Source organism: Bubalus bubalis, chromosome 2 (genome assembly GCF_019923935.1).
Source record: "Bubalus bubalis isolate 160015118507 breed Murrah chromosome 2, NDDB_SH_1, whole genome shotgun sequence".
NCBI classification, from domain to species: domain Eukaryota; kingdom Metazoa; phylum Chordata; class Mammalia; order Artiodactyla; family Bovidae; genus Bubalus; species Bubalus bubalis.
In genome coordinates, this window is record NC_059158.1 from 174,572,458 (window position 1) to 174,596,599 (window position 24,142).

Sequence of the window (24,142 nt, forward strand, 5' to 3'; positions counted from 1 at the left end):
CATTAACATCTATTATGTGTAGGTAAGCAGTACTAGAAATTATGAGGTGTAGGGAGCTGCTTCTTGGGCACTTAGGACATTTTTTATTATGTATCTTTTATTATGTATCTATTACTTAAGGTACTTTGTTTCCGATTTGCTTAAAGTCTTGGAGGTGGAGATCGAATTTTATTCATCTCAATATCCTAGTTCCTAGTTCCTAGAATGTGGCATATGATAGAGTTTCAGAAGAAAGTTATTGAATGCATGGGGTCCTAATCCTATGGCCTTAAAATAAAGCTGGGGGAGAAAGGACATTGTCACAAAGATAAGGAGGTTGAGTGCCAGGCTAAGATTTAATTCAGTAGGCAGCAGGGTTTTTAGCGTGTTTGTATGGAGTAGTTTTTATCCAGTGGTGTTTTGGGAAGGTTGAGTTGGCAGTAAGAGATTGGAGTGGGTAAGAGCTGAGACTAGATTACTACTCTGATAGCCCTGGTGTGAGCAGTGGAAAAGATGGGATAGGACTGAGAAACGCATAGAATTTGGTGATTGAATTTGAAAGTTAAGGTCCCTGGGAAAATGGAGTAATAGAGGAAGAGGAATATAGAGGGGAATCTGGTTTGGGGATGAGGTGATTAAGTTCTGTAGAACACATGCTGAATTTGAGCTGTAGGTAGCTGTGTGTGTAGGGTGAAACCAAGGCAGGAGGTGGTTAATTTGGATGGGATCTGTCGTCTGTCTAGGGAGCAAAGGTGGAATGCCTGTAATTTTTGCCTTGTTTGGCTAAACATTATTTAAAAATCATGACCATTGGTTTTTAAAGTATATATTATAATTTATATTATAGATCTGTAAAATCTTGTGTTGGCTTTCCTAACGATGGACTGATGGATAAAAACTGAAAGAACAATCAAGGTGCTTGGTTTGTGCTTAGCTAGGTGGGCAAGTCAAACTGTGGGTCAGCCCTTGGCAGAGTTTCAAGATCTAAAATCTGGCTGTGGCGGGGGAAGGGGAAACCCTGCTTGTGCTGTGCCGGGAAGACATACTCTGGACTCTAGTGCTGAGCCCTGTCGTATGGAATCACATCTGACTTTCTGACCAGTTTTATCCAGGTCAGTTAGCAAATCAGTGTTAATGTTAAATGGCAAAACCTATTCCACACCTGGGGGGCCTAAACCAATGACTCAGCTTGGACTTGGCATTTATCATGCACAGTTCTGTTGGTCTGGATACATGGTGTAATGAACAGCATTAGGGAGCTGCATTAGGTAGTTGCTGTGTTGCGGTGTGGACCACCCACACATTACCTCTCCTGTAGTCATTAGAGTTATTATAACTTAGTGTTTTGGTGTTGACTGAGTGAGGGAAGACCATAAAGTAAAGCAGTGAGTTTCAGAGCTTAGCTGTTCTGCTAGAAATACATGGCAATAGATAGTGACCACTTGGGCAAGAAGCAATGATAGTGTAATATAATTGAAGAGTTGAGGTGTAGCTCTGTTGCAGAGGATTGCTGCCCTCGTGTCTGATCTGTCAGGTGGAACTGCGAAAGAAGTTGAGAATCTTATGTTTTAGGCACTGGACTAAATATTTCCTATATTTAACCCTCAGAACAATCTTATGAAGGAGGTAAAATCCTTTATTGAGTAGTGAGAAACTGAAGCTTAGTTCCCAGATAGACTCTGGTTTTGAAATCAGGTCTTTGATCCTAATGTCCATGGGCTTTCTGTATTTCTGCTTCCCTGGGAATATTTCTAGTCCTAGAACCTAAACCAAACCAGAGTAACACATTCTAAGATCAAAGAACTACTTGGCCATAATTTATTTGAATTTTTAGAGATAAATTTGATAACAAGGAGATGAATACAAATAATGTTGGCTTCCCTCCCCTCCCCCCATTGGTGATGCTTAAGTATTAAAATTACTTACATATATGTATTCTATGTAGAAATTGTAGGAAAGTCTCTGTTAAGACAGAGACTCAATATAAAGTGATCCTGCTGCTAGCACATTCTGCCATTCCAGTGGGCCATTACTGTTTGTGGGCCTATGTCCCCCCCCCCCCCTTTTTTTTTTTTAAGACTTTTTGCATAACGGAACAAAGTTTAAGATCAGATTGGCAGAATGCTTTCATCAGTGAGCTGGTGAAGTAAAGAATATCACAGGCTGTGATGCCAACCAGCAGTATTGGAGGAAGTGCCAGGTATTGGGCCAGGTATTTTATTCTATATCCATTTCTCTTATTATTACTCACATTTATGAGCAGTCACTTCTTTATCAGATCAGATCAGTCGCTCAGTCGTGTCCGACTCCTTGCGACCCCATGAATCACAGCACGCCAGGCCTCCCTGTCCATCACCAACTCCCGCAGTTCACTCAGACTCAGGTCCATCGAGTCAGCGATGCCATCCAGCCATCTCATCCTCTGTTGTCCCCTTCTCCTCCTGCCCCCAATCCCTCCCAGCATCAGAGTCTTTTCCAATGAGTCAGCTCTTCGCATGAGGTGGCCAAAGTACTGGAGTTTCAGCTTTAGCATCATTCCTTCCAAAGAAATCCCAGGGCTGATCTCCTTCAGAATGGACTGGTTGGATCTCCTTGCAGTCCAAGGGACTCTAAAGAGTCTTCTCCAACACCTCAGTTCAAAAGCATCAATTCTTTGGTGCTCAGCCTTCTTCACAGTCCAACTCTCACATCCATACATGACCACAGGAAAAACCATAGCCTTGACTAGACGGACCTTTGTTGGCAAAGTAATGTCTCTGCTTTTGAATATGCTATCTAGGTTGGTCGTAACTTTCCTTCCAAGGAGTAAGCGTCTTTTAATTTCATGGCTGCAGTCACCATCTGCAGTGATTTTGGAGCCCAGAAAAATAAAGTCTGACACTGTTTCCACTGTTTCCCCATCTATTTCCCATGAAGTGATGGGACTGGATGCCATGATCTTCGTTTTCTGAATGTTGAGCTTTAAGCCAACTTTTTCACTCTCCACTTTCACTTTCATTAAGAGGCTTTTTACTTAAATTTTTTTTAACCTTTGAAATTAGGTTTTTTTTGCCTTATGTAGAAATTGTCTTAGTGTCTGGGTTCCATCTTTTTTTTTGTGCACGCCACTTGGCATGTGGGATCTTAGTTCCCTGACCAGGGTCAAACCTGTGTCCCTTGGAGTGGAACCACAGAGTCCTAACCACTGGACCACCAGGGAATTGCCCTGAGTTCCATCTTTTAATGATGCCCTCTTTAACTTGTGCCTAAATACATGTGACTTTTAAAAAAAATATTTAAGTTTTGTTTTCTAGCTGTGAAACTTGATTATTAGCATGATGCCCCTTTAAATAAAAGTTTAAAAATTAAAACCATAGCAGCTTGAGAACTTGTGTTAAGGTAATATGGAGTACTTTAAAAATCTTGCAAGCTGAGATATTTAAAATTAAATTTAGGAACTATAATATTTTGAGGTGAAGAATGGTATTCAGATTTGTTTATATGTTTATTTTAAAAAGTTGTAGTGTGCAAACTATTATGTTCTTTCTGTATTTGTCTTTTTTCTTAAGAATATAAACATAGTAAATATCACTTGTTTTTTTGACATTTATTTCTGATTTTTTAATTTTGGCTGCACTGGATCTTCCTTGTGGTGCGTGGGCTCAGTTGCCCTACAGTATGTGGGCTCACAGTTCACCGGAATGGTATCAAACTCGCCTTCCCTGCATCGCAGGGCAGATTCTTAACCACTGGACCACCAGGGAAGTCCCTAGTATTCCTTATTTTAATACATAATATTATTGTATTTGGTGTAGTTAGAAACTTCAAAGCCCTCATTTTTGGGTCTTATTGAGGTCTTTGGAGGGGAGTGAGGGAAAGAAGTACCATGAATTTTTTTTTCTTTTTTGACCTATGAAATTTACTCACAGTAAACGAGACAGTGGGTATGGATCAAGATTTTATAAAATACTAGAGAGAATTCCCTGATGGTCCAGTGGTTAGGACTTAGCACTTTCAGTGTCAGGGGCCAAGGTTCAGTTCCTGCTTGGGGAACTAAGATCCTGCAAGCTGCCTGGGCATTGCAAACAAAACCAAAAAATCCCATGAAAACACATCTCGCTAAGTAAATAATACTATTTAAAAATGTTGCCTACAAAAATTTGCATACTTATTTTAATAATAATTTTTATAACCAGATCTTTCTTTCCTGAATAGTATTAAAGGGTTTCATCATTCAAAGCCCAGCCTCAAGTCTTTGACTTTTTGTAATTGTTTTATTCTCTCATTGTGAAATCTGTTTTCTCTGTAAAACATTGTGAGATAAAGTGGGTGATGAAATAGGGAAAAAGTTTTTAAGGTCGATCAATTGAACTGTGGCCTCTGTACTGGATTTTAAGGGGGCAGAGATAGGTAGAGCTCTGCTTTTTGAGAAAGGAAATTTAGAGGACAACTCAAGTTTTCTTGCTTTTGTTAGTAGTCTTTTGGTACTGGGATGTGTCAGTATCCACCCACCATAGATTGGCAGCCGTGGGAGATAATTCTAGATAGCCAAACAGAATTCAGTGGCTGAATCTTGTGGGAGATAATTCTAGATAGCCAGGCAGAATTCAGTGGATAAATCTTCTCGTTGACTCTGTACCAACTCCCCCTACTTTTTTTTTCACTTGGTATTGCCATTTTCTAGTTGTATCCTGACCTCCACCCCATTAATCTCCAGTGGCTGTGAGTTAATCCTTACACTATATAATTAATAAATGCTATGTTAAATTGGGAGGGAGCCCAAGTATTCTCATACTGGGAGTCTCCTCATTATCTGCATATCCTTTTATGTTGTCCCTGCTCTTTGACTTTGTTAGACCATGTGTCTCTTGCCTTTCTGGGTAGATGGCTTAGATGCCTCAGCACTTGGGCCAGTGGCACTTAGTTAACATACGTTAAAGTTGCTTTCATATTTTTCAGTGTTTTCTCTTTTACTTGTACTCTTGAAGCCTTTTTCATTATATTTGGAGTTCACAGAGACTTAAAACGTTTTATATTTGGTCAAAAGGATCATCAGCGGGCTTTCTTTGACTGTAACTTCAAGAATTATTTTCCGGTGTTAAGGATTAGATTCCAGTGTACAAAAAGTATGCATTCAGATTCCCTTGTCTAATGCCGTGTGGTACTTGATTGTATGTGCCTCCTAGGTGGCACCTTGTAGAAGTTTATATCTTTGTTTTGTTTCAGAAGGTTTTTGTTGTGGAATTAGGGGGAAAAAAAAAGGTGGTAATGAGATGTTGTTGCTGTTCAATTGTTTAATGGTGTCTGACTCTTGCAATCCCATGGACTGCAGCACTCCAGGCCTCTGTCCTTCACTATCTCCTGGAGTTTGCTCAAACTCATGTCCATTGAGTCAATGACACCATCCAACCATCTCATCCTCTGTCGTCACCTTCTTCTTCTGCCTTCAGTCTTTCCCAGCATCAGGGTCTTTTCCAGTGAGTCAGCTCTTCACATCAGGTGGCCAAAGAAGATACACACATCTTTGTGCATGTATCCATTTTCTCTTGGGCAACAGCATTTGCTTAATACTTTGTTCACTTTCAGCATCAGTCCTTCCAGTGAATATTCAGGGTTGATTTCCTTTAAGATTGACTGGTTTGATTTCCTTGAAGTCCAGGGGACTCTCAAGAGTCTGCTCTAGCACTAGTTTGAAAGCATCAGTTAGTTGGCATTCAGCCTTCTTTATGGTCCAACTCTCATATCTGTACTTGACTAGGTATATGAGATGTAGCAGTGGGAAAATAGGGATATGTTAGGAAGATAAAGGAGGTAAATGTAGAATTTAGAAATACACAACAAAGTGGTGGGTTACAGAATTTGCTCTGGGTGCTCTTGTGGTCAAAGAAAAGAGGGAAATGGGATGAATCAGGAGATTCTTAGTAAGAGAAAAACATAGTTACTTAGGAAGAGCTGTGTTTCAGATTTCCGTTTGGTTGTGGTTGAAGTGCTCTGTAAACCATGAAGTGATATGATAATGATACTGTTTTTCATTGCACCTCTCTGTATTTGGAGAAGATACACACATCTTTGTGCATGTATCCATTTTCTCTTGGGCAACAGCATTTGCTTAATACTTTGTATACAGGCTGAGCCTGAGTACAGAATTATGCTTCTGGTATTTTGGAAAGAATACTTAAAAATTCTAGCTCTTGCTTAAAATCTATTCACTTTTGGGAAATGGCTTAACACACATAGAGGAACATAGGACAAAGCCAATAAAGTAAGTGCTGAGGATAGGGTAAGAGGTTTCTTCTTTTGCCACTTTATTTTTTTAATTGAAGGATATTTGCTTTACAGAATTTTGTGGTTTTCTGTCATACCTCAACAAGAATCAGCGATAGGTACACCCATGTCCCCTCCCTCCGAGGGTAAGAGTTTTTGTTGTTATTGAGGGATTTCTGACCCCTTCTTCCCTAATTTTCACATTCACGTTCTGTGTCTTCTAGATGTAGGTAAAGAGCTGTAAATGGGAGTGTAGTTTCAGCTTAGGAGAATGCCTCTACCTTTTTGCTCCCTACTGTGAATATTGTGAGAAGTGGTGGTCAGTGATTGGCAATAGGTTGGGTGAATTTAATATTTGGGAATTTGATTGAAGAACTTAGGCTGAAGGGTATACATGGCATTGGTGATAAAGCCTGAAGTTGAAGAGGAATTGTCCACTTTTTTCCTGTAATATTTTTTGAGAATTGTTTTTCAGTTGCCATATTAATAATTTCAGAAGATTCAGCAGATTCAAATTTGTCTCTTTTTTTCCTCTTCAGTAAGTGTTCTTTTATGGTTAAAGTATCTTAGTGTTTTTGAAAATCACATTAGGAAAACTTAGATTTGTGGAATTTGGGGGCCCTAGCAGTTTTTATAACTTGATTGGTATATAATTCATCCATTTAAACTGTGCAGTGCAGTTGTTTTCAGTATGTTTACAGAGTTGTGCAGCCATCACCACAATCAGTTTTAGAACATTTTCATTATCCCTCACAGTCTGTACCAGTAGCAGTCACTCTAGCCTTAAGCACCCACCAGTCTGCTTTCTGTGTCTATGCATTTGTCTCTTCTGGACATTTCATATAGTAAATGGAGTCATCCGATACGTGGTCCTTTGTGACTGGCTTAGCATAATTTAGCACTTGACATAATTTTTAAGTGATTTTTTTTTTTCTTAAATTTTTTTGTGGCTGCTCTGTGTGGCACTCAGGATCTTATTTCCCTGAACAATGTTCGAACCTGTGCCCCCTGCATTGGGAGTGCAGAGCCTTAACCACTGGACTGCCCGCATAATGTTTTAAAGGTTCGTCTATCTTGTAGCATGGATCAGTACCTCATTCCTTTTTACTGCTGAATAATAGTCTACTACATAATAGATATATACCATATTTTGTTTATCCATTTATCAGTCGACAGACCTTTGGGTCTCTACGTTTTGGCTGTTAGGAACAGTCCTGCTTCTAACATTTGTGTACAAGTTTCTGTCGATATATGCTTTCAGTTCTTTTGGGTACCTAGTAAGTTTTAAAGACATGTAAGTCTAATATACAGACAAGTGTCTTCACTGACGCCAGTGCTTTTTAGAAAGAGTTTGGAGGTTAGTTTATCTACAGCTTTATACCGTGGATTTGGAATTTTTCCAAGTGACAAGTTTTACTGGAGTTAACAACTTTCTTCTTTATCTATGAAGAAAGTATTTTCAGGTTAACAGCATAAATAAACTTGTTTACAACCCTGGAAAGCAGAATGCTTAAATTAGAAAGAGCAGGTGTTTTTAGGAGCTCTGCTCTCTAGATGTTATTAATATACAGTTAATTGATCTGCTAATGACAAATAATTTTTCTCTATTAAAGAAAGTTACCCTAAGGTCTTTTAATAAGGGAATGGTTCATTAACTTAATTCTGGTTATTGAATGTGTTTAAAAGCACTATATCTGTTAATTTAAAAAATGATCTTTATAATTTGCTAAGAACTTACTGATTCAGATTGTTTGTTTTCCCCACAATTGGACACATTAGGAAGATGCTACTTATACAGGTCAGAAGCCTTATAGTAAAATACAGAACAATTTCTTTAGAGAAATTTATAGTTTCATGAAGGGAGGAAGGAATTTCTCTTTCTCCAGAGGAATTTATCGTTTCATGAAGGGAGGAAGCACCATATCTGTTGTTAATTAAAAAAATGTTCCAAGAATTTATTGATTCAGATTGTTCATTTTCCCCACAATTGGACACATTAGGAAGATAATACTTATACAGGTCAGAAGGCTTATAGTAAAGTACAAAACAGTGAAATTAATATATCATTCTTTCTCCAGAGAATGAAGGGGAGGAAGGAAGGGAGGAGGAATTGTTGGTGTCTATATTGAAATGAGTGTTAAGATGGGGCTGTTGGGTGTTTGGGTGACAAAAACAAACCAGGTGAGAATTTTATAGTAGATACAGTTCCTTCACTTAACTAAGTTATTATCTAGAAAATAGGCCTTAAGTTGTATATATCCATTAAGAGTGACATATGTGGAAAAAGAATTGGGAGGAAATATGGGAAAATACAAACTGGAATCAAGATTGCTGGGAGAAATATCAATAACCTCAGATATGCAGATGACACCACCCTTATGGCAGAAAGTGAAGAGGAGCTCAAAAGCCTCTTGATGAAAGTGAAAGTGGAGAGTGAAAAAGTTGGCTTAAAGCTCAACATTCAGAAAACGAAGATCATGGCATCTGGTCCCACCACTTCATGGGAAATAGATGGGGAAACAGTGGAAACAGTGTCAGACTTTATTTTTCTGGGCTCCAAAATCACTGCAGATGGTGACTGCAGCCATGAAATTAAAAGACGCTTACTCCTTGGAAGGAAAGTTACGACCAACCTAGATAGCATATTCAAAAGCAGAGACATTACTTTGCCAACAAAGGTCCGTCTAGTCAAGGCTATGGTTTTTCCTGTGGTCATGTATGGATGTGAGAGTTGGACTGTGAAGAAGGCTGAGCGCCAAAGAATTGATGCTTTTGAACTGAGGTGTTGGAGAAGACTCTTGAGAGTCCCTTGGACTGCAAGGAGATCCAACCAGTCCATTCTGAAGGAGATCAGCCCTGGGATTTCTTTGGAAGGAATGATGCTAAAGCTGAAACTCCAGTACTTTGGCCACCTCATGCGAAGAGCTGACTCATTGGAAAAGACTCTGATGCTGGGAGGGATTGGGGGCAGGAGGAGAAGGGGACGGCAGAGGATGAGATGGCTGGATGGCATCGCTGACTCGATGGACGTGAGTCTGAGTGAACTCTGGGAGTTGGTGATGGACAGGGAGGCCTGACGTGCTGCAATTCATGGGGTCGCAAAGAGTCGGACATGACTGAGCGACTGATCTGATCTTATCTGATGGGAAAATACTAATTTTATTTATGTGGGTGGGGAGATTATAGGTAATTTGGTTTCATCTTGTACATTTTTAATTTTCACAAAATTTCAAACTCTGAAAAAATTTTTTTTTTTTGGCCTGGCTCTGTGGATTGTAGGATCTTAGTTCCCCAATCAAGGATTGAACCTAGGCCCACAGCTGTAAAAGTGCCTAGTCCTAACCACTGGGCTGTCAGGGAACTTAGACCCTGAAATTTTTATATTTTAAAAAGAGAAAAAGGACAAATTTCAAACCTTTTGTTAAGAGTTTGGTTTACCATACTGACTGAAAACCGAAGTGGTGAATTGATACATTTCCAGTGGAATTTTGGTGTTGGAAAAGATCTTAGAAACCATTTAACTTTTTTCCCCCATCAGTGCAGTGGTTTCCTTTCCGTTATCTCTGTTTTAATTAAAAAGAAGTTAGTGAGTGTGTTGTGCTGAGGTTGTTAGGATAGATTGAGTGTATCCAGTGAGATCTAGAGGTATTTTTATTTTGGTATTGAGTACCTTTCTGTACCATAAGTTTTATTGACATGTCTCCATACGCTGTGTGCCAGAACCATTCTAGTCTTTTTACATATGATGTGAAGCCCCCGTAACGCTGTGTCATTTTTTGTTATTTCTGTTTTATGGATGAGGAAATTCAGGGTCAGAAAAATGAGATGCGATTTTTTAAGGTCTCATAAAAGACATATATTGGAGAAGGCAATGGCACCCCACTCCAGCACTCTTGCTTGGAAAATCCTATGGACAGAGGAGCCTGGTAAGCTGCAGTCCATGGGGTCGCGTGGAGTCGGACACGACTGAGCGACTTCACTTTCACTTTTCACTTTTGTGCATTGGAGAAGGAAATGGCAACCCACTTCAGTGTTCTTGCCTGGAGAATCCAGGGACGGTGGAGCCTGGTGGGCTTCCGTCTATGGGGTCGCACAGAGTTGGACACGACTGAAGCGACTTAGCAGCAGCAGAAGACATATATTTAAGGTGATTAGCTCATGCTCTTTCCACTAGATCAATCTCTTTGGAGACCCTACCGTTGTGCATCATGGATTGAGTAGTCAGCTTATCCATCTCTCTCACACACACACATGCATACATGCCTTTTTGACACATTTTCACACATTTTAAGCTGTACTTGTTGCTCACATACTTATAATTTAGGGACACCAGTACAAATTTAGTTTCCATGTTTAATTATCAGAGCCCAGTACTTGATGCATAATAGGTGCTTAGTGGGCTTCTCTGATAGCTCTGTTGGTAAAGAATCTGCCTGCAATGCAGGAGACCCCGGTTCAATTCCTGGGTCTGGATGATCCCCCTGGAGAAAGGATAGGTTACCCACTCCAGTATTCTTGGGCTTCCCTTTTGGCTTAGCTGGTAAAGGATCTGCCTACAGTGCGGGAGACCTGGGTGTGATCCCTGGGTTGGGAAGATCCCCTGGAGGAGGGAAAGGCTACCCACTCCAGTATTCTGGCCTGGAGAATTCCATGGACTATGCAGTCCATGAGATCGCAGAGTCAGATGGGACTGTGCGACTTTCACTTTCACTTTTCACTTCGGGCGCTCAGTGAATGGCCTGTTCAAACAGATGATGTTCAAAACTGAACTCAAGGGATTTCATTCCCTGTATCTTGTTTCTGTGTATGGTATCTCCATTACAGGCCACTTAAGAACCTTAGATTCTTGCCTCCTGCCTCAGACAATTCCAAGGTTATATTCATATTGCCGTGTTTGATCCGCTCATATTTCTTGCCTGGACATTTATAGTAGTCTTCTAACCTGTTTTCTGCACCCTTCTCCCTTTTTTCTTCCTTCTGGCTATTTTCTTTGTTGCTGTCGAATTGTTATTTCTAAAGAGGCAAACTGCTTTTGTCTCTTCCTTCCCAGGACTTCCCAGGTGGCGCTAGTGGTAAAGAAAGTGAAGTTAAGTCACTCAGTCGTTTCTGACTCTGCGACCCTGTGGACTGTAGCCCACCAGGCTCCTCGGTCCATGGGATTCTCCAGGCAAGAATACTGGATTGGGTTGAACCCATCTGCTAATCCAGGAGACTTGGGGTTGATCCCTGGGTCAGAAAGATAGCTGGAGGAAGGCATGGCAACCCACTCCAGTGTTCTTGCCTGGAGAATCCTATGGACAGAGGAGCCTGGTGGGCTACAATCCATGGGGTGGCAAAGAGTCAGACATGATTGAAGTGACTCAGCAGGCACACATGCTTCCTTACCTAAATTTTGTTTCTGGCTTTTCCAGTTGCTTTTAGGCTAGTTAACTTTCAAGCTTCTCAGGATGGCACAGTGTGCACCCTTTGTGTTTGGAGCTAATTTACCTCTCCGGCTTTATTGGCACTCCAGCTTTACCGAAGTACTATAACTTTCTGAACATACATGCTATTTTTATAGTTTATGCAATTGCTCAACATAGTTGTGCTATTTTTATTGATGTGGTTTTCTCTGCTTGGAATCCCTTTCCTTCCTCATCCACCTAGCCACTTGTCTCATCTTCACCTATTTTTATCTCTGATAAACCTTCCCCTTATCTCTTTTCTTATAGATTGTGTCCCCTTTTGGTGTTGTCATCATTTGGTACACGTCTTATTAAAGCATTCAGCTCCAGATATTCAATTGGAGTTGAATATTTACTTTTTCCTTCACCATTGGGTGCTAGTGATCCATTTCAGAACAGACGCTTGGGCTTAAGTCCAGACCCACTGAATCAAAATATCCAGTGATGAGATGGAGTTTATATATTTTTAAAAAAGCACTCCCTGGTTATCTTTACGTACAGCTTGGTTAAGAACCACTGTGATGTTTCTTCTTGAAGAATCTTTCAGCCTTGTATCTCCAGCCCCTGGCAAATAGTATGTATCTCATGAATGATGAGTAAATATATTATGTTATCAGGGCTTATTGAAGAGACTTAGACTGATGAGAGTTTTATTTTGACGAGTATTACAATACCATTTTGAATTGATAAGGTATAAGGTGTAACAGAATATAGGGTCTTGAATACTTGAGAGGCTTTTTGGCATGAAGCTAAGGAGTCAGTAAGCATTTTTTGCAGAGTTCCATTAAAGAGCTCTTAAAGTAATTCCTATCAACTCTGGTTTTATGCTTTTTTGGGGGGAGTGGAGGGGAGTTTTTAAAACCACCTCAGAGCTAGGCAAACAGGAGGCTGTAGAAACAAGGTTTACTTTGCTTAATTTGTTAAACACTGAAACTTTTTGTTCATCTCGTCAACATCACATACTGGGAAATGGTACCATACTGTTTCAACCTAATACATTTTCAAAATTCATTCCTGTTCTCATAAGTGAATATTATCTATTATTGTTTAGGAAGGATACTATCTTTATGAAGATAGAATGAAGGTTGTAATTTATCCCTGTATTGTCAATGGTTAACTGCTCTTAACACTTTCTGTTGTTGTTTAGTTGCTAAGTTGTATCCAGTTCTTTTGCGACCCCATAGACTATAACTGTAGCCCTGCCAGGGTCCTCTGTCCATAGGATTTCCTAGGCAAGAACACTGGAGCACACTGGAATGGGTTGCCATTTTCTTCTCAAGGGGATACAGGTTGGAACTTGTATCTCCTGCATTGGCAGGTGGATTCTTTTTCACTGAGCCACCAGGGAAGCTAGTGACTCATTTTTCTTGTTTGAAGCTTTTTAAGAGTTGCTGTTTGGGTTTTTAAGGTTTCTATTGGCAAATTAAGTATAAAGTACAGTGTAGATATTGCAGTTTTTTAAAATGTTTTGGTTATAAATTTTGTTCTATAGTGAATAGCTTTATTAGATATAGTTCACATACCATACATTTCATCCATTTAAAATGTACTGATCAGTGGTTTTCAGTATATTCGGAGCTGTACAACTGTCACTACAATCAAAGTGAATGTTTTCATCCCCCACAAAAGAAAACTTGTAGCTATTACCAGTCACTTTCTACCTTCCTCACCCACATACCTAGGCAATCACTAATCTACTTTGTCTAAAATGAAAACGTTTTGATAGGACATGTTTGTTTTAAAAAATGTCAATAATATGTTTTTCAGAGTTAACTACTTTTAACAGTTTGGTTATTTCCTTCCAAACTTTTTCTGCACATATATAAACAGATACGTGAATGGATTGTAGTTTTAAACCAAATGGGATCAGTTGCTCTCTCTAAATATATTACATACTTTTGTGTGTCCAGGCATGCATACACTGATGATAGTCTTTTCCCCCTTAATACATTGTAGTTCTCCTTTCAGGTCAGTAAATACCTCTACTTCTTTTTTAAGGGTCCCAAAGAGTCAAGACACGACTGTGCTCAAGAATGCTGGAGTGGGTTGCCATTTCCTATCTTTTTGGCCCAGTGATTGAACCCCTGTCTCTTGTATCTCTTGAACTGGCAGGCAGATTCTTTACCTCTTTGTGTATTGAAGAACAGTAATTTGACTGTTTTATCCCAGTTTCGATCTTAGGTTGTTTTTAACTTTTGACATTCTAAATAATGCTATAGTAAACAATACTGCACTTATATTTTTGTATTCCAGAGTCACTTCTTTAGAATATATTCAGAGATGTGAAAGTGATAGATCAAACAGAAGAATGCATTTAATATTTTGATACATATTTCTACATTGTTTTCCAGATAGACTGTAGCAATTTAAAATTCTGCAAACACCTTATGAGTATTCTTTGTCCACTTTTTTTTTTGGTAGTAATTTCTTAAATTTATAAAACTGTTTTTATATGTCTTTTAACTATGTTTTGGGACTTCCCTGGTGGCTCAGAGAGAAAAAAATCTGCCTGCGATGCAGAAGAGCTGGGTTCGATCCCTGGGTCACGAAGATCCCCTGGAGAAGGAAATGGCAACCCACTCCAGTATTCTCTCCTGTAGAATTGCATGGACAGAGGAGCCTGGTGGGCTACACTCCATGGGGTTGCAAAGAATAGAATACAACTGAGCGACTAACACCAACTGTGTTTATTGTCCTTTCTGATTTCATTATCTGTATGCTCTTAGATCATCCCTCACTCAATCTCCTGTGTTTCTTGTCATATTTTAGTATAGTTTTATATTTTCATCTTTAATTAATCTGGAGTTCCTGTGTATTGTGTAGGCAGGAAATAGTGATGTAATTTTACTTTGCCTCAAGTTGTTAATTACTAATTCTAGCACTATTTATTGGTTTGAAAGATCTCCTTTATAATAAACTTTCCCCATATATGCATCTGTTTTGATTCATTTCTTTTATTGATATGTTTTTTCTTACTGTAGGGCTAAGTTTTTTAAAAATAATCTTTATTCAGGTATCAGTTCAGTTCAGTTCAGTTGCTCAGCCGTGTCTGACTCTTTGCGACCCCATGAATCGCAGCACGTCAGGCCTCCCTGTCCATCACCAACTCCCAGAGTTCACTCAGACTCACGTCCATCAAGTCAGCGATGCCATCCAGCCATCTCATCCTCTGTTGTCCCCTTCTCCTCCTGCCCCCAATCCCTCCCAGCATCAGAGTCTTTTCCAATGAGTCAACTCTTCGCATGAGGTGGCCAAAGTACTGGAGTTTCAGCTTTAGCATCATTCCTTCCAAAGAAATCCCAGGGCTGATCTCCTTCAGAATGGACTGGTTGGATCTCCTTGCAGTCCAAGGGACTCTCAAGAGTCTTCTCCAACACCACAGTTCAAAAGCATCAACTCTTCGGTGCTCAGCCTTCTTCACAGTCCAACTCTCACATCCATACATGACCACAGGAAAAACCATAGCCTTGACTAGACGGACCTTTGTTGGCAAAGTAATGTCTCTGCTTTTGAATATGCTGTCTAGGTTGGTCATGACTTTCCTTCCAAGGAGTAAGCGTCTTTTAATTTCATGGCTGCAGTCACCATCTGCAGTGATTTTGGAGCCCAGAAAAATAGTCTGACACTGTTTCCACTGTTTCCCCATCTATTTCCCATGAAGTGATGGGACCAGATGCCATGATCTTCGTTTTCTGAATGTTGAGCTTTAAGCCAACTTTTTCACTCTCCACTTTCACTTTCATCAAGAGGCTTTTGAGTTCCTCTTCACTTTCTGCCATAAGGGTGGTGTCATCTGCATATCTGAGGTTATTGATATTTCTCCCAGCAGTCTTGATTCCAGCTTGTGTTTCTTCCAGTCCAGCGTTTCTCATGATGTACTCTGCATAGAAGTTAAATAAGCAGGGTGACAATATACAGCCTTGATGTACTCCTTTTCCTATTTGGAACCAGTCTGTTGTTCCATGTCCAGTTCTAACTGTTGTTTCCTGACCTGCATACAGATTTCTCAAGAGGCAGGTCAGGTGGTCTGGTATTCCCATCTCTTTCAGAGTTTTCCACAGTTTATTGTGATCCACACAGTCAAAGGCTTTGGCATAGTCAATAAAGCAAATAGATGTTTTTCTGGAACTCTCTTGTTTTTTCCATGATCCAGCGGATGTTGGCAATTTGATCTCTGGTTCCTCTGCCTTTTCTAAAAGCAGCTTGAACATCAGGAAGTTCACGATTCACATATTGCTGAAGCCTGGCTTGGAGAATTTTGAGCATTACTTTCCTAGCGTGTGAGATGAGTGCAATTGTGCGGTAGTTTGAGCATTCTTTGGCATTGCCTTTCTTTGGGATTGGAATGAAAACTGACCTTTTCCAGTCCTGTGGCCACTGCTGAGTTTTCCAAACTTGCTGGCATATTGAGTGCAGCACTTTCACAGCATCATCTTTCAGGATTTGAAAGAGCTCAACTGGAATTCCATCACCTCCACTAGCTTTGTTTGTAGTGATGCTTTCTAAGGCCCACTTGACTTCACATTCCAGGATGTCTGGCTCTAGGTGAGTGATCACACCATCATGATTATCTGGTTCATGAAGATCTTTTTTGTACAATTCTTCTGTGTATTCTTGCCACCTCTTCTGAATATCTTCTGCTTCTGTTTGGTCCGTACCATTTTGGTCCTTTATCGAGCCCATCTTTGCATGAAATGTTCCCTTGATATCTCTGATTTTCTTGAAGAGATCTCTAGTCTTTCCCATTCTGTTGTTTTCCTCTATTTCTTTGCATCGATCGCTGAAGAAGGCTTTCTTATCTCTTTTTGCTATTCTTTGGAACTCTGCATTCAGATGCTTATATCTTTCCTTTTCTCCTTTGCTTTTCACTTGTCTTCTTTTCACAGCTATTTGTAAGCCCTCCCCAAACAGCCATTTTGCTTTTTTGCATTTCTTTTCCATGGGGATGGTCTTGATCCCTGTCTCCTGTACAGTGTCACGAACCTCATTCCATAGTTCATCAGGCACTCTATCTATCAGATCTAGGCCTAAATCTATTTCTCACTTCCACTGTATAATCATAAGGGATTTGATTTAGGTCATATCTGAATGGTCTAGTGGTTTTCCCTACTTTCTTCAATTTAAGTCTGAATTTGGCAATAAGGAGTTCATGGTCTGAGCCACAGTCAGCTCCTGGTCTTGTTTTTGCTGACTGTATAGACCTTCTCCATCTTTGGCTGCAAAGAACATAATCAATCTGATTTTGGTGTTGACCATCTGGTGATGTCCATGTGTAGAGTCTTCTCTTGTATAGCTGACATAAAATGCACACTTTTAAAATGTATAATTTGTTAAGTTTTGAAATGTCAAAGTATTCAGCTGTGAAACCTTCACTACAATTAAGATAATGACAGTTCCCATCTCCTCCAAAAGTTTTGTTGGCCCTTTGTAGTTTATCTTAACAGCAACCAATGATCTGATTTTTGCTTAAATCTAGGTTTCTATTTGTTGTATTTTAGTGGCATTTGGATTGAGATTAAAGCAATTTTTGTTATTTCTAGAATCACCCTCATATCGCATCCCCCAGAGTTTTGACTTGCAGTTCCATTTGCTTGAGTGCTCCTGTCTCTAATGTCTATGAAAGTTGCTCATATATCTTCTTGCAGTCCTTAGTTTAAGTTAACCTTCTCAGTGAAGCTGTTTGTGAACATTATTTAATTTGTAACTGTCTCCCTTCCCTGCTTTCATTTTCTCAGTAGCCTTAATCCCCCATTTTGTAATTTGCTATCCCTACTTTCCAAAATGTTTGCAATGAGGATTTACTGTTTTTATAGTTCAAAATTTCCTAAAAGCCATCATTTTTAGTATAGGAAACAAAACACGTGTTCTGATTTTTTTAAATCCAATTTCAAGCGTTACTCTAGGGCACCCACAGTCTCCAAGTTTAAAACCTAATAAATTTGTTATATCTAAAGTCCCTCTCGTGACTTCCCTGGTGGCTCAGATGGTAAAGCGTCTGCCTACAATGCAGGAGACCCAGGTTCGATCCCTGGGTTGGGAAGATCCTCTGGGGAAGAAAATGGCAACCCACTCCAGTACTCTTGCCTTGAAAATCCCATGGACAGAGAAGTGTCCTAGGCTACAACCATGGGGTTGCTAAGAGTCGGACACGACTGAGCGACTTCACTTTCAAAGTCCCTCTCAACTCTGAGAGGGAAAACTTCCATGGTTCATGACCTCACAGTAATGCAGATTACAGGGTAAGAAACTACAGGTAGTAATTGTTCTGAAAAAGGAGCAGATGAAGGTTTACTATTTGTATAACATTAGGAAGAATTCTGTAAACAAACAACCCATACAAAATACATACCAGTGTATGTATTAAAAAGATTATTAAGTTCTGTCTCCTCCTTTGTATTCTGTCTCTTGGTTAAGAATCACTGATATTTTCATTAGTATATCCTACTTTTTTTATCCAGAGGAGGTAGAAGTCTATTAAAATATTTTCTCCCACAGATACAGTTTTGGATTTATGTATTATGTTTTCCCTTAGGATCATGAAGTCCAGAATGAGCTGTTTGATGTGCCTGGTAGCTGCCCTCTTTAATTCTGTTGCTGTGATGTATCTGGATAGACTTATTAATTGAGAATTCCTATTCCCTTATGTGCAATAGAATGTTGAAACACAGGAGGAGTGAGGGTTAGCGACAAGACTGCTGAATGGAGGAAGACGCTCGCTGGGCTCCCTGGCTGAAGACCTTTTAGATAGGGAGCTCTTATTTCCTGTGCCACTATTTGTATTGTAACAGTAATAATCAACTGTTCAAACTTGAGAAACTGTTTCTCTGAGATATGTTTGATTACTAATATAGAATGCCTTTGTTATCACACTAGAGTTTATTCTCCTTACATCTAAAAATATATCAACCAACTTTGCAGATATGTTAAAACAAGTCATTTCTTTTGGTGATGATTGTAATTTTGTTTCTCAGTATTATAAGTGAACTAAGGACTCTATCCGTGGCCCAATTTCATTCTCTGTATCCTAATGAACAGTGATTTAAAAATAAAAAATTTCCCCTCCCATTAAAAAGAATGACTTGTAGGTATTTTTGAGTTATAAAAATCAATAAATGCTCATTGTAAATATTTCAGAAAGTATAGTTATAAAATCATAAAAATAAAAACACCCAAGTAACAAACCAAAAACCAACCAACCCTTATCTATAATTCAGCCCTAAGAATCTTTTGTAATATGTCCATCTAGTTTTATTCAGAACCTAAAAAATGTTAATCATTTCTTTTGTCTAATAACAAGGATAATTGTTTCTTTAAAAAATTTTTTACTTATTTGGCTGCGTCAGGTCTTCATTTTGGCATGCAGAGTCAGTAGTGCCAGCGCCTGGGCTTAGTTGCTCCACAGTAGGATCTTAGCCCTTGATCAGGGATCAAATCTGATTCCCCAAGGTGGATTCTTAACCACTGGACAACCAAGGAAGCCCCTTATTGTCTGTTTTCTTTTTGGGTGCACTGGATCTTTGTTGAGGTGCACAGGCTTCTCATTTTGATGACTTCTCTTGTTGCAGATCTTGGGCTTTAGAGCTTGAAGGCTTTAGTAGTTGTGGCTCTCTGGTTCTAGGGCATGGGCTCAGTACTTGTGGTGCATGGGCTTAGTTGCTCTGTGGCATGTGGAATATCCCTGGACTAGGGATTGAACCCGTGTCCCCTGCATTGACAATCAGATTTTAACCACTGGACCACCAGGGAAGTCCCATCCTTGGGTTAATTCTGCTTGGGACTCTGAACTTCCTAGATTTGGTTAACTGTTTCCCTTCCTATGTTAGGGAAGGTTTCAACTATTATCTCTTCAAATATTTTCTTGGGTCCTTTCTCTCCTCTTTCTGGGATCCCTATAATGAGAATGTTGGTGCATTTAATGTTGTCCCGGAGTTCTCTTAGGCTGTCTTCATTTCTTTTCCTCTGTTCCATTCCACAGCAGTGATTTCCACCATTCTGTCTTCCAGGTCATTTATCCATTCTTCTGCCTCAGTTATTCATTTATTGATTCCTCCTAGTGTATTTTTCATTTTAGTTATTGTTCATCTCTGTTTGTTCTTTAGTTCTTCTAGGTCCTTGGTAAACTTCTTGCATCTTCTCCATTCTTTTTTCAAGATCCTGGATCATCTTCACTATCATTGTTCTGAAATTCTTTTTCTGGTATGTTGCCTATCTCTATTTAGCTGTTTTTCTGGGGCTTTATCTTGTTCCTTCATCTAGGACATGATCCTCTGCCTTTTCATGTTAACTTTCTATGATTGTGGTTTTCATTTCCAAGGCTGCAGAGTTGTAATTCTTTTTCTGTTGTCTCCCTGGAACCTCTTCATAGTCAGCTCGTACTTCCATTCCCAGCAACTGTTTTCTGTCCCTGTGGTTTTTTCTTTTCCAAAATGTCATATTTGTACTGTAAATGTATGTAGCTCTTGAATCTGGTTTCTTTCACTTAAAAAAAAAAAGAAAGAAAGTTGCTCAGTTGTATCTTGACTCATGTGACCCCATGGACTACACAGTCCATGGAATTCTCCAGGCCAGAATACTGGAGAGGGTAGCTATTCCCTTGTCCAGGGGATCTTCCCAACCCAGGGATTGAACCCAGGTCTCCTGCATTGCAGGTGGATTCTTTACCAGCTGAGCCACCAGGGAAGCCCAAGTAAGTATTCTTTCACTTAGCATACTGCATTTGAGAACCTGTGTTGTGTTTAACAATAAATGGAGCCTTTTAACTACTAGTGTACCATTAAATAGGCTTCCATGGTGACTCAGTGGTAAAGAATCCACTTGCTCATGCAGGAGACGTGGGTTCCCCTGGATTGGGAAGATCCCCTGCAGAAGGAAATCTCAACCCACTCCAGTATTCTTGCCTGAGAAACCCCAGGGACAGAGGAGCCGAGCGGGGTACAGTTCATGAGGTTGCAAGAGTCCAACGTGCTTTAGTGACTGAAACAACTACAAACAACAATATCATTAAATAGTTATATGGCAGTTTATCCATTTTATGTGCTCCGTTGACTGGAGTGCTTGGTGTAGTAATTGCTTGAAAGATGGTATGTGGGTGGCATATTTTATTGCCTTTTTTGTATATTTTGTTCCTGTAGCCTTTATACATGAAAGACAATTGTGTCAAGACATAAACTCTTTGGACTGTAGATAGTAGATCTTACTGACTTTGGCAGGTAGTGTTTTAGAGAACCAAGAGTAAATTCTGTTTTTTCCCCCTGCCCTGATACTTACAGAATTCTCCAACTTGAGGATAGTTTGCTCAAGATGTGATTTTTGTGTACTCTGTGGCTGAGACCTTTTGATCTGCATAGTTTTATAGCTTGAGGAAGGTTCCTTTGGTTATATGTTTGATTATTTTAGATTTTTCCTTGGGAATTATTTTAAGTTGTGTCTTCGTTATTTCTTCATAGCAGTCATCTTTTTTTAATTTAAAATTTTGACTTAGTTATTTGTTGATTCCTGTAGTTGAAGAAATAATACAGAGAGATCGTTTGTATACTTTTTTTGTTTCCCCTAGTGGTAGCATTTTACAGTATGACCTTTGCAGGTAACATTGTGTACTATAGCATCACACTCGTTTATTGACATTGATAAAATCCATCCAGTCCTAGTCACATTTCTCCAGGGTTACTTGTGCTCATTTGGGTGCATGTGTATGTATGAAGTTCTATATAATTTTACGATCTGCTAGGTTCATATACTTAGCACCACAGAGTACTAAGTAGCTCTTAAACAAGGAACCCTTGAGTAGCCCTTTTTAAATACACCCAACCTTCCTTTTGCAGGGGTGTAGGGGCCTCCCCCCAACTACAAATGTATTCAGTCTTCCATTTCCACAATTTTGTCATTTCAAAAATGTCATAGAAATGGAGTCATGCTATATACAGCCTTTGAGAGCTGACCTTTATAGCTCTGCATCCTTTTCTGGAGTCTCCTCCAGGTTGCTGCCTATAGCAGACCATTCCTTTTTATTGCTACGTAGTGTGCATGGTGTAGATGCACTTCAGATGTGGTTTTTTAACCTGTTGAAAGACATGAGGGTTGATTCCATTTTTTAATTACTATAAATCTGTGAACACTCATGTACAAATGTTTGTGTGAACATGAGAGTGAAGTCCAATTGCTGGGTAATATGGTAGTTCCATGTTTAGTCTTTTAAGAAGCTGCTAAGTTGTTTTCTAGACCAGTAATGTTGGAATAATCCAATTTTTCTGCACCCTACTAGCAGTTGGTGGTATTACTGGTTTTTATTTTAGCCATTCTGATACATATGTAATGATCTTTCATTGTGATTTTAATCTGTATTTACCTGATGACTAATGGTGTTCAATATATTTTCATGTGAGCAGCTATCTTTATTTTTTAATGTGGTGTTTAATTGTTAGTTTTATATGATCTTAATTTTTAATAAAAGTACTAAGTTCTGATTGCTAGTTTCTGTATGTTCCCTTTATCCAATAACATTTGTGGAAGTTCCATTTATAAGTTTGATAAGAGATCTTTGCTTAGTTTGTGGATCATTTTAACTTAGAACACATTACTTGTAAACATAAAAGGAATAACTTATTTTTAAACCAAATTTGGCAAACTATAGCCTCTGTCAAATCTAGCTTGCTGCCTTTGAGCTAACAATGGTTTTTACGTTTTCAAGTTTGTAGTTGAAAGTAAAAGGGCTTTCCGGGTGGCACTAATGGTAAAGAACCTGCTGCCAATGCAGGAGACATAAGAGACACGGATTCGATCCCTTGGTCGAAAAGATCCCCTAGAGGAGGGCATGGCAACCCACTCGAGTGCTCTTGCCTGGAGAATCCCATGGACAGAGGAGCCTGGCAGGTTGCATTCTGTAGAGTTGCACAGAGTTGGACATGACTGAAGCAACTTAGCATGCATGCATGCATGAAACTGAAAAACAAAGAATATATGACAGAGACCCTGTGTAGCCCACAGTGTTATGTGCTCAGATGCCTATTTGTGTCCAACTCTTTGCAACCTTTGTGATTGTAGCCAGGCAGGCTCCTCTGTCCATGGGATTTTTCAGGCAAGAAATACTGGAATGGGTTGCCATTTCCTTCTCAAGGGAGTTGTCCAGACCCAGGGATCTAACCTTGTGTCTCTTGTGTGTCCTACATTGCAGATGGATTCTTTACTGCTGAGCCATCGGGGAAGCCATGTAGCCCAGAAAGCCTGTATTATTTATTTCTTAATCTATTATAGAAAGTGTTTGCCATCTCCTATTTTTTAATAACAGTGTTATTGTTATAAGATATTCACATATCATAAAATTTACCCTTAAATTTACAGTTTGGTGGGTTTTAGTGTGTTTACAGTACTAAGCAACCATCATGATTCTAACACTGAAACACTTAGCACTCCCAAAAGAACCCCTGTACTCATTAGTAGGCATTGTCTATTTCCTCCTTTCCTAACTCCCTGGCAAGCACAAACCTATTCTTGTCTCGTTTATTATGGATATTTCCTCTTAGTGAGATCATATAATATGTGGCCTTTTGTGTCTGGCTTCTTTCATTTAGCATATTTTAAGGTTCATGGATATTGTATCATGTATCAGTACTTCATTCCTTCTTTGTTTTTCTTTTTGCTGTGCAAGCATGGCTTGTGGGATCTTAGTCTCCAACCAGGGATGGAACTTGTGCCCTATGCAATGGAAATGTGGAGACCTAACCACTGAACTGCCAGGAAATTCTCTGTACTTTATTTCTGTTTTATGGCTGAATAATATTCCTTTGTACAATGTATATTAATTTTTGTTTATACATTCATCAGTCGATGGACGTTTGATGGTTTTTTTCCTTTCAGTTGTCTTCTATTTTAATCTGTGTCCTTTTCCTCCAGATTGACTGACTGACTTCTCAGTTTTGTTTGCGTCATTAATTATTCGGCTTATTACTCTTTCCTGCTTTGTGAAAGTTAATTTTGCTATGAATTTTTGTCTATATACCTGTTATTTATTCTCTCCTTCAATAGATCATTTTTAGTCTTCTCTTTTCTATCTTGAGATTTCCTTTCCTTGGTTAAGTAGTTTTTTCCCTGGGGTCCCATGACTCCTTGTCTCCTTTTGATTATCCTTGTATTAACAAAGAGGAATCCTCGAGTTTTAGCCAGAGATGGGCTGTATGGGTTGTTACAGTTTCAGATTTTGAGCTGGTTGACAGGGTAATCTAGTCATCTCTTTTTCCATTTTTGGGTTTCCAGCAGGCTTTCATCTAGTGCAACTTCGTTGCCTAAACAGTTGGAGTACCCTCAAAACATCTTGATTCCTAATACACCAGACACTGGTTCAGAGTCAGACTCGGGAATCAGCTTGACTGTGTAACTCTGGAAAAGTTATTTAACCTTTTTCTGCCTCAGTTTCCTCCTATATTAAAAAAGTGAGTAATGGAGGATAATTAGGAATTATTTCATAGTTTGAGAATGAAAGC

The 24,142-nt window shown here is 39.3% G+C and overlaps 1 protein-coding gene and 1 non-coding gene across 27 annotated transcripts in view; both read left to right on the plus strand.

Annotated features, from left to right (window-relative positions):
* PUM1 (pumilio RNA binding family member 1) overlaps positions 1–24,142 on the plus strand; it is a 128,508-nt gene that overhangs the window by 5,617 nt on the left and 98,749 nt on the right. The window lies entirely within an intron of this gene.
* Positions 17,635–17,706, plus strand: TRNAC-ACA. The gene has a single exon. It is a non-coding gene; the product is annotated as a tRNA-Cys (tRNA).